Source organism: Loxodonta africana, unplaced genomic scaffold, assembly GCF_030014295.1.
Source record: "Loxodonta africana isolate mLoxAfr1 unplaced genomic scaffold, mLoxAfr1.hap2 scaffold_95, whole genome shotgun sequence".
Taxonomy (NCBI): domain Eukaryota; kingdom Metazoa; phylum Chordata; class Mammalia; order Proboscidea; family Elephantidae; genus Loxodonta; species Loxodonta africana.
In genome coordinates this window covers 534,231-544,878 of record NW_026975669.1, presented here as the reverse complement: position 1 = coordinate 544,878, position 10,648 = coordinate 534,231, and positions in this window count along the sequence as shown.

Below are 10,648 nucleotides of genomic sequence, written 5' to 3'. Positions count from 1 at the left end.
TATATCAAGCCATTTAGATTTGGGCTATGGAGCAGTGACTTAAAAAAATTAAATTTTATTTTCAGAGATTTTTTCTATTAATTGTTTACATTTATTTTAATTGTATATTCTGAAACTGCTACAAAAGGGCTTGAAATAATTGTTTAAATTTTAATTCGTATGGGTCAAAATGTATGTTAAACTACCTATTGTCGCCTTCACAGTCGTTGTTATGTTTGAGCCGGTTGTTGTGGCCACTTGTTACCAAGTATGACTTTCTTCTCCAGGGACCGATCTCTCCTGACAACATGTCCAAAATATGTGAGATGAAGCCTCGCCATTCTTGCTTCTAAGGGATATTCTGGCTGTACTTCTTTCAAGACAGATTTGTTCATTCTTTTGGCAGTCCGTGGTATATTCAATATTCTTTGCAAATACCGTAATTCAGTGCCTTCAATTTTTCTTTAGTCTTCCTTATTCATTGCCCACCTTTCGTGTGCGTATGAGGTGACTGAAAACACCATGGCTTGAGTCAGGCGCACATTAGTTTTCAAGGTGACATCTGTGCATTTGAACACTTTAAAGAGGTCTCTGGTAGCAGATTTGCCCAATGCAATGTGTCGTTTGATTTCTTGACTGCTGCTTCCGTGGGTGTTTATTGTGGATCCAAGTAAAATGAAGCCCTTAGTGATGTCAACATTTTCTCCGTTGTCATGATGTTGCTTATTGGTCCTGTTGTTAGGCTGTTGGTCTGTAGTCTTTGATTTTCTTCAGTAAATGCTTTAAGGCCTCTTCACTTTCAACAAGCGAGATTGTATCATCTGCATATCTCAGGTTATTAATGAGTCTTCCTCCAATCCTGACGCCTTATTCTTCTTCAGACAGTCCAGCTTCTCGGATTATTTGCTCATCATACAGGTCGAATAGGTATGGTGAAAGGATACAATGGAGATGCACACCTTTCTTGACTTTAAACCATGCAGTATTCCTTGTTCTGTTTAGATGACTGCCTCTTTTTCTATGTACAGGTTTCTCATGAGAACAATTAAGTGTCCTGGAAATCTCATTCTTCCCCATGTTATCCATAATTTGTTATGAGCTGGAGTAGGTCTCAGAAATAATGTGCCATTTCTTCCAGTTGGTCCTGCACGGCTGCCTACTTCCCTAGGTGGTAGCAGGTAAGGCCTGTCTCAGAAACACTCCCCTCCTCACTAAGCATGATTCTTCACACTGCTCCATCTTCTTTCCTGTGTGTGTCTCCTGCCCTCCTCAGTGGCTGGGGAAAATGATAGTAGTCCACTATGAGATTTATTCTTTTATTATACTTTATCATTTGTTTTTATAACATAGTTCCGTTAAAATCAAGGGTAATAAAAATGTTTGTGTGATGGAAGTGGATAATCCCACCCATTGTGTCCATCTAAAGTTTCATGAGAAAACTGTGCCCACAACAGAGGGCTCCCACTCCTCTGGCTCACTGTATTTTCTCCTTGTTTATTTGCTCTTCCCTCTTTCCTGATGCATGCATGGAACCACTGAGCTTCAGGACTCCACAATTCTCCTTTTCATACCAGTGTTACTGTAATCTTGGGTTCATGGGCTGCCTTGCCACAGATTTACTCATTCTGTTTCTGTTAATTATTTCATTACTTAAAAATCTCTCATGAATTTTTCCAGAAGTACATTCTATTCCTCAAAAAATTGGAAGCAATGGGAAAGTATGCAATAAATAACAAGAAAACATACGTAATGCATAGAATAAATTATTAACGTTCCGATATGTCTGTTATCTTACTTACATTGGCATGTATGCGTATTAGAGTCTCTGGTTGATGCAAATGGTTAATATCTTGAGCTGCTGACAGAAAGTTGGAGTTCAGGTCCACCCAGAATTGCTGTGAAAGAGAGGTCTGGCAGCCTACTTCCGAAAACTCAGCCACTGAAACCCCTATGGAGTACAGTTCTACTCTGGCACAGTGGTGTCATCATGAATCAGAACTGACTCAGTGGCAACTGGTTTCATGTGTGTATTAGCGCACACATTTATGTATATTAACACGGATATTATATCCTGATATTTTCATTCATCATTAGTCTTTTCTCATGATAAATTTTTTTTTTTTAATGAGGGCATTAAATTACTTTATAATATTCTGTGTGCATGTAGTATATGTTTTTTAACGATTTGACTATAGTTGCAATAATAAATGTGCATGTTTCTAGTAATCTTCAACGTATACTTACATCTTTTTAACATACATCTCTGCCATTAAATCTCTTTGTTTAATTATTGTTTAACACTCTTTACGCCTAAGAGATGGTCTCAGAAGCAGCCCTGATCAGTTTTTCTCCCTCTTACTCATGAAGCCCCTTAATGTATCCCAAGGTATCAACTACGAAGGATTTTACGTACTTATCGTTTGTTTATTTTTCTTTCAGTCAGTATATTCCATGGGCCAGAAATAGTCTATGTTATGCAGATACAGTGGTGAAAGGTACACACTGTCCCTGTCCTCATGAAGGGGACAACCCAGTGCAGGTGGGAGGAGCACTGGGGAAATGCAGCTGAGAGCAAGGACAGACAACCCTCCAGGAACCACACTGGACTTCAGAGAGGCTTGTTGGCTGCTGTTCACCTGGCAGGCTTCTAGATACCCGAGTACCCTTGGGCTTGGTGCCTGCTCCTCTCTCTGTTGACACCCTCCCTCTAGGATGCCTCAGTGAGTTTACTGCTATCTATTTGTAGCTAAGGACGTGAGGTTTATACCTCCATCCATTCAAACTCCTCCTGGGTCCAGACTCATATATTCAAATGTGAGCCTAACTCTCTGTATTGACCTCTTTATGCATTATAATGATACATTCCTCATATGGCCATCATGAAAGCAAACATGAAAGGAAAAGCACAGGAGTGCCTGACACCAGTGTAGGTACTCAATGAACATTAGCCGTTGGTATTATCCTTGACATCCCCATGTGGGGTGAAGTTTTATTACCTGACATCTCCATGTGAATATCTAACACCTACACCATGTTATCTAGGCTATGAAACAATTCTTGGTTCCAACCACCATTCTTTTCTTATCCATGAATTTCTCAAGGCTTTGGTGATGGGAGTGTGTGTTTTTCCACACAATGGATGTGATTAGGAATGGTTGGCCAGGTCCTACACAATAAATTGCTCCAGCATTCCTTTGGGTGACCATTGAGACAAGTTTCAGCCAACGAATGTAGCAAAGAATTGGAACCACTCTCAGCTGTTCATGCGAGTACTCTCAATCCAGAATATCTGGTAAGTCGACTGTTAGGGATTGAATTGTGTCCCTCCAAAATGTATGTGGAAATCCTAACCCCTGTACCTGTAAATCTGACCTTGTTAGGAAAGAGGGGGCCTGCTTTTATTATGTGAATGAGGTCATACCAATGTAGGGTGGGTCCTAAGCCTAACTCTTCTTAGTTATAAAAGGAGCAGAATGCACACAGACAGAAACAGGTGAAAAGGAAGACAGACAAAGAAGACAGATGCTTCTAGAAGGCCAGGAACACAAATGATTGCTGGCATCTACTAGAAGCTGAGGTAGACAAGGAAGGACCTCCCACTACAGCCATGCCCTGAATTCGAACGACTACCTGCTAAACTGTGAGAAAATAAATTTCTGTTCTTTAAAGCCATCCAGTTGTGTTATTTTTTGTTATGGAGGGACTAGGTAACTAAGACACATACCCGTTCTTATAAGTTCAGCCCAGTGCAGAATAATTTTCTTCCCTCCTTGGTCTAGACCACCCGAACCTACTCTTTCCCTATCAGTGTCCTTTGCTTTCACCTAAGAGCTATGATAGAGTCAGCTTGATGCTGATGCACTGAAATTTCAATTTATTTTTTATTTATGATTACTATTAATTCCAGTATTTTCTACAGTTTTCAATGGAGACAGTCCTATAATCTATGAATAGCAGTTATACTTTTTCTCTTTTTGTACTAGCTTACACTTCCGGTGTTCAATGTTTAATAAAAGTAATGATAGAAGCACCCTTATTTTATTGTTTATTAATTTTAAAGAGAATGTCCCACACGTCACCATGAACTATCATGCTAGTTGTAGTTTTCCACGTTCGGGAACTCCTTTTCTGTTCCATATTTGCTCCTAGTCCTTATCTCTCCGTGTGATTGGATTTTATCAACCTGCTTTGCCCCCATCTCTTGAGGTGAGCATATGTCTTCTCTTCTTTCACCTATGCATGTGGTGAGTGAAATTACTAAATCTTTAACGTTCACTCAAATTTGTATGCCTACAATAAACCGCCTTGATCATGGCATGTTACGTGGTTTACCCTTTGCTGGATTTCCTTTGCTGGCATCTTACGTAGGGTTTTGCATCTCAGTTACTGAGTGTGCTTGTCCTCTAACTCTTCTTCTACCATCCTTCTCTAAAATTTGTTATCATTTTTAAACTAGGCTTAAGGATCAAGTTACGGGAGTATCTCATGGTTTTCTAATCTCTGTTGACTATGTACAAGATTAAAATGACTGTTTCTTGCATGTTTGCTGGAACCTGACTGGAAACGATCTAGGTCTGCCGTTTTCTTTGTAGGGAGATCTTGAACTACTGACCCATTTTATTTAGTGGTTAAAGGCATCTTCTGGTGCTAATTTACTTAGAAAAAATTCTGATGCATGTTCTAGGTTGCTCGAATCTCATCTTCAAATATTGATTATCAGGGCTTGTAGCCTCATGCAAGGCAATTCATCAATCCCAGATTTCCCCAAAGTCAGGCTCTGCAACTCTTCCCGGTACCAAATTCCCTCATTTAAGACTTATTTGCAAAGAGACAACAGTATGCTATCTACGCAGTTGTTTATCCGCAACCTTCTTGAGTCCATAACGTGAGGATACAGTCTTCTAATACTTTTTTTGTAATTGTTCTCTTTCTTATTTTTTTTTCCTTTTTTCACTGCCAATACCCCCCCCCCAGTCTAGTAGTTTTAAAGTTGTGCGTTTCAGGTTCAAGTCTGTAATCCAACTGAGCTTCTGTGTGTGCTGCATGTGTGCATCAAAAGAACGCGCTTCTAGAAGCAGAAAGCAGGCAGTGCGACTGCTGGGCGGTTGGTGGGGTAGGGGGAGGGGAGCTGCTGCTCAGAGAGGGCGCCCGAGGGAGGCAGGAGATGCCGGGCTGCCCACCGCAAGCCCACAGGCTCCAAGGAGGAGGAACCTGCGTTCGCCATGAGCCTTTTGAGACAGGCCCAAGCCCACCCAGCCGGGTGCTAACCTCGCATCCGCCAGGCTTGCAGGTTCCACCAGGACTAGGGGAAGCCTAAGGCCGAGGAGGGCAAGGTCTAGGGTCTGGACCTGAGAACTGGTTCTGCCACTTGTGATCGCAGCGCTTATGCTGGAAAGGAGGGCAGGAAGCATATCGCAACGTGTGTCCGGACGATGACCCAAAACGGGGGAGTTGTGGTCACCCACGGACTCTGGGTCTGCATATGGAGGCCCCCAGGGTGCAATTCCAGGAGCAGAAGGCAAAGCCACAGAGGCCAAAGTGCACCTCGCCGATGCTTCCCAGGGGCATTTCCCCAAATATGGGGAGCAGTCCCTCCTCTGGGCTAGGGACTTTGTTTCCTCCATTGTCATCACTGACTGTGAGCAGACTCTTGTCTAGGCAGACTAATGAGGAGTTATCAAAATGAGCTCCAAACTCCGGATTTGAGTTAAGGATCATAAATTAACACAGAGAAATACGACTTTAGCAATAAGTGACTGTTTGAAGCCCAAGTTGCCTTAAAACACGGAATTTCAGTCTTTCAGCTCCTCTGCTAATCTAGTGACTAAGAACAGGATCTCACTGGAGCTCAAAGATGTGGGGCACTGGGAATACTCTGGGTCTGTCTGCTCACGGCTGATTGCCTGATCCCAGTTTTATTATACAGCTTAAATACAGACCAGAAGAGGAGTTTGGGGCTTGACACCTGACATCTTAACACCAGTTCCTGTTTCTTGAGGAAGGAAGAGGTAAAATAAATCAGCGTTTACTGTGTCCTTCTCCATCCCCGGAAGTCCTGATGAAGACCCTCTCAGGTAAGGATTGACAGGGAGTGGCTTGGTTTACTATTCGACTTTGTCCTTCAGTCACTTTGTTTATGTCCTGTATGTAAACTATTATGCATTGACAGAAGCATTCTAATTCTTATGCAGAATGACTAGACCTGCTGCAGAATGACTATATTGTGCCTCCCTTGGGCACCCCTGTCTGCGCAGCACCCCCCACCCCCAACTGCCCAACCGCCTCTCTCCTGGCATTCTGCTTCTAGAAGCATGTTCTTTTGATGCAGAGATGCAGCACACACAGAATCCCAGCTGGATTACAGACTTGAACCTGAAGACCTTATGCAGAATGACTATTTATGAACCCCTAAGCTTTTTAAGCTTAGTACTAAAGCAGGTACTTACTCCTCAGAGAAGGCCCTGGGGGAGGTTGATACATGCATTCCCCAGCGCTCCTGCTGCTCTAGAAGTGCCTGAAATGCCTCTCTGGGAAAGGCCTTCAGATTAGGCTCATGGCCCACGTGGGAATTCAGGCCTATTTTTCTGTTAGAACATCTCATTTCGCTCTGAAAATGTTATTATCCAGTTTATTCACCAGACATGAGTACAGACATCTCATATTTTCAAAATAATCCCATTCTCTAATACTAATTTGCCACCAAGAGTATATTCCAAAGTGTTTCCAATAGGCTAGAAAGTCTTTCCAAAGAGGGGAGTCCTGCGCCATGTTGTGCAGTGACATCAGGGTTGGCATAATATGTTTACCCAGATACCTACCACTTTTTAAAAATTTTTTATTGTGCTTTATTTGAAACTTTACAGAGCAAATTACTTTCTTGCTCAGCCATTTATACACAATTGTTTTGTGACATTGGTGGCAATATTCATGATGTGTCAGTATTCTCTTCTATGCTCCAGTTCCCCGTTTCCATCCGCCATGATTCCTGTTCCGTCCTGCCCTCTTTTCTGTGCTTTTGGGCAGGTTTTGCACTTTTGGTCTCATACACACGATTGAACTAAGAAACACTTTCTTCACGTGTGTTATTGTTTGTTTTATAGACCTGTCTAATCTTTGGCTGAACGGCAAACTTCAGAAGATACTTTCGACTTTGTTGCTTTCCATAATTCCTGAAATTCCAAGTCTACCACCTGAAGAACTTCCTTTAGTGTTTCATTTAGAACAAGTCTGGTGGCGATGAATTCTCTTAAGCGTCCTTCACCTGAGAATGTCAATATTTTTCCTTTACTCATGAAGGAAATAACAGCCTATAGAACACTGGGTTAATGTTTCTTTTCTTTCAGTGTTGAAAAAATGTTGTTTTCACAGCCTTTTGGCCTCCATGGCTTCTGATGATGAACACAGAGTCATTCCAATTGTTTCTCCTGTGTGAGATGAGTTGTTTTCTCTCTAGCTTCTTTGAAGATATTTTCTTGGTCCTTGTTATTCCACAATTGACAGTGAGGCATTTGGGCGTAAAATTATGTGAGTTTAACTTGTTGGAGTTTGCATAGCTTCTTGAATCTGTAAGTTTACGTCTTTCAACAAATTGGGAAAGTGTTGAGCCAGTATTTCTTCAGATACTTTTTTCTACACCACATATTTTCTCTACACCGTATGGAATTCCAGTAAATAAATGTTAGATATTTTTGGATTTTTTTGAGGCTCTGTTCATTTTTTTTTCAATATTTGTCCTCTGTTTTCACATTGGATATTTTCAATTGAACTATTTTCATCTCATTGATCCTTTTGTCTGTCAACAGCATTCTGCTGATCAAGTGAATTTTTTATCTCTATTTTTCCTGTCTAAAATTTTCATTCGTGAATGGTTTCTATGTATTTTTCTATTTTTCTAAGGTGTGCCCGTTACTTCTTTGAGCGTGGTTAAAGTAGCTTTTTAAAGTTTTTGTCTATGATTCCAAGACTATGTCTTACTTCAATCTTACAGAAAATGTCGATGTTGTTTGTTTTAGCAATCACTTGACCCAGTTATGTTCAGGCTGCAGGTTCTTTCCCAACTTCTGGATGCTGTGGCTCAGATGTCAGTTCAGATTTTGAAGACTTTGCGATGATATTTGGTTGTAATCTATGGGAGTGTCACTCAGTCTGGGACCTTGTTGGTGTTCTAACCCATAATGCAGTTCTCAAAGGATTGATCTACTTCTTAGGGTCAGAGCAAAGCATATGCAACTGTGGGAGTGGGGAGGGGTATGAAAAACAACTTTATGGTATCCCTCTCTTGAGCCACCTGGTCTCTGTCTCTCTGAGGCTCTCTGATGTCTGAGCAGCTACCTTCCTGGTCCACTGGCAAGAATGTTGGGGCTTTAATCTCTTCATTCTGCTGTGCAATTAAGTGACTGGGTCTGCCTATGAGGCCAAATAATGGTAAGATGGAGAAAATGTAACAGAGATTCCTCTATATTATTTGGTCCTTATATACTTAGGTCAGAGAGAAGGCACACTGTTTCTGGTGATACTTCCAAACAGGTATGGAGAAAAAGGCATTAACAGGTCGATAGCTGCATACTAGGTGTTACGGATTAAACTCTGTCTTCCCAAAATGTATATATCAGCTTGACTAGGCCATGCTTCCCAGTATTGTGCGATTATCCACCATTTTGTCAGCTGGTGTGATTTTCCAATGTATTGTAAATCCTACCTCTATGATGCTAATGAGCGAAGATTTGAAGCAGTTATGTTAAGGAGGCAGGGCTCAATCTACAAGATTAAGTTGTGTTTTAAGTCAGTCTCTTTTGAGATATAAAAGAGAAAAGAGCAGAGAGACAGGGGGACCTCAGTACCACCAAGAAAGAAGTGTCAGGAGCAGTGCATCCTTTGGACCTAGGATCCCTGTGTTGAGAACCTTCTTGTCCAGGGGAAGATTGGTGACAAAGACCTTCCCCTAGGAGTGACAGAGAGAAAGTCTTCCCCTGGAATTGGCACCCTGAATTTGGACTTATAGAGCCTCCTGGACTGTGAGGGAATAATTTTCTTTGTTAAAGTCATCCGTTTGTGGTATTTCTGTTACAGGAGCACTAGATATCTAAGACACTAGGTACCAGGAGATGTACATTTCCCAGCTCTTTCACTCCCAGGGCCACTATGACTAAGTAGCCATTGCCATAAATCCATGTGAGCAGACTATTCTGATTACTGCTTTGACTCTACTGTCTGTTATGGTAACCACACCCACCTTGTCTTTGTTGATTGAGTGCCACCACTTGGCTGCTACCACCACGGGGTCCAGTCAACTGCATTGTAGTTATGTGTCTTAATTCAGTTAGGGCAGTTCTCACTGTGGACTCTTACTTACATAAAATAGCAACCACAGAAGTCTTCAATAATGCTGGGGCTTGCTGCACAAATTTGTACCTCACCGCTATGGTACAAAGAAAGCCCTCTGGGCACTCTGTGTGTGGGTCTGTGGGTCCAGCCTAATAAATCCATTCTAACCTGCCAGTTTCCCTCAGCCTTTGGTTACCTTCTCCTACAGTATACAATGGCAGATCTGCCATTTCCACTTGATTTATTGTAGGCCACCACTTAATCCATGCTTCAGTAAACCAACCAAATAAACTATGAGATCCTTTTCTAACCTCTCAAGCTGAAACACTGAATGAAGAATCTATGCTTCCTGGGTCTATATCAATAAACTCAGACTAATCCACCTTTATGTTGCTTGCACCATTATCCCACACCCATAATAGCCATTCCCACACATATTCACCAGGTTTCTGTATGTATGTATATATTAGAAAAATCAAGCAGTTCTTTTGGAGTTTAGCATACCGTCTCCTGGGTCACACTTCATAGTTCACCTTTTGGGGCTTGTTGGGACTGAAGTCTAGGTATAGGTCTAGAAGCAAAAATGGGCAGTGGCAGTGGGATGTTCAGCCGTGTCTTATAAGGCATCTGCCTAAGGTGATGCCCCAGGCAATGCCCCAGATACGACCCTAGGAGATAACTCAAACAAGACACTTCAGGCACAGCTGAGGGTAATCTCATTAGATGGAGGTGGAAGGGATAATTGTTTTACTGGGAAGGGTGCCTTAGCAGGCAAAGTTAGAGAATCTCTTCAGATGGGAGTAAGAGGTCTGGTTCTGTTAGGAAGAGCGATTCAACAGAAATTGGAGGTTCATTGTCCCCCGCTTCCTGACTGTCTGCCCATATGTCCTCATCCCAAGTTTCAGGATCCCATTTCTTCCCAATCAGTGCCCTCACTCTAACTTCAGACACCATTTGAGGCTGGATATTCAACTGGCGCTTTAATTCAGTCACTCTTATGATAAGAATCTGAGTTTATTTTTGGCAGCATTAGCCTTGTTACTATAAGAAATATGATTTTCTTTCTGGGCACAAGTGGCAGCTTTCAGATCTTGTATGTGGTGCTTTAGCTTTGAGCCCATTTCTTTCATTCACCAGTGTGACTAGCAAAAGCAGGACTAACCAAGCAGCTTCCTTATTATTCTTATTCTGACAAAATTATAGAAAAGTATCAAATATGTAATCAGGCAGAGCCTTGTCTCTCACAAATATTTGATCCAGTGGTAGTAGTATTTTGCGTATTTCTATTGTCACCTCCCACCATGGATTAGCAATAGCCTGTTTACTACTGGAGACGGTCATCAGT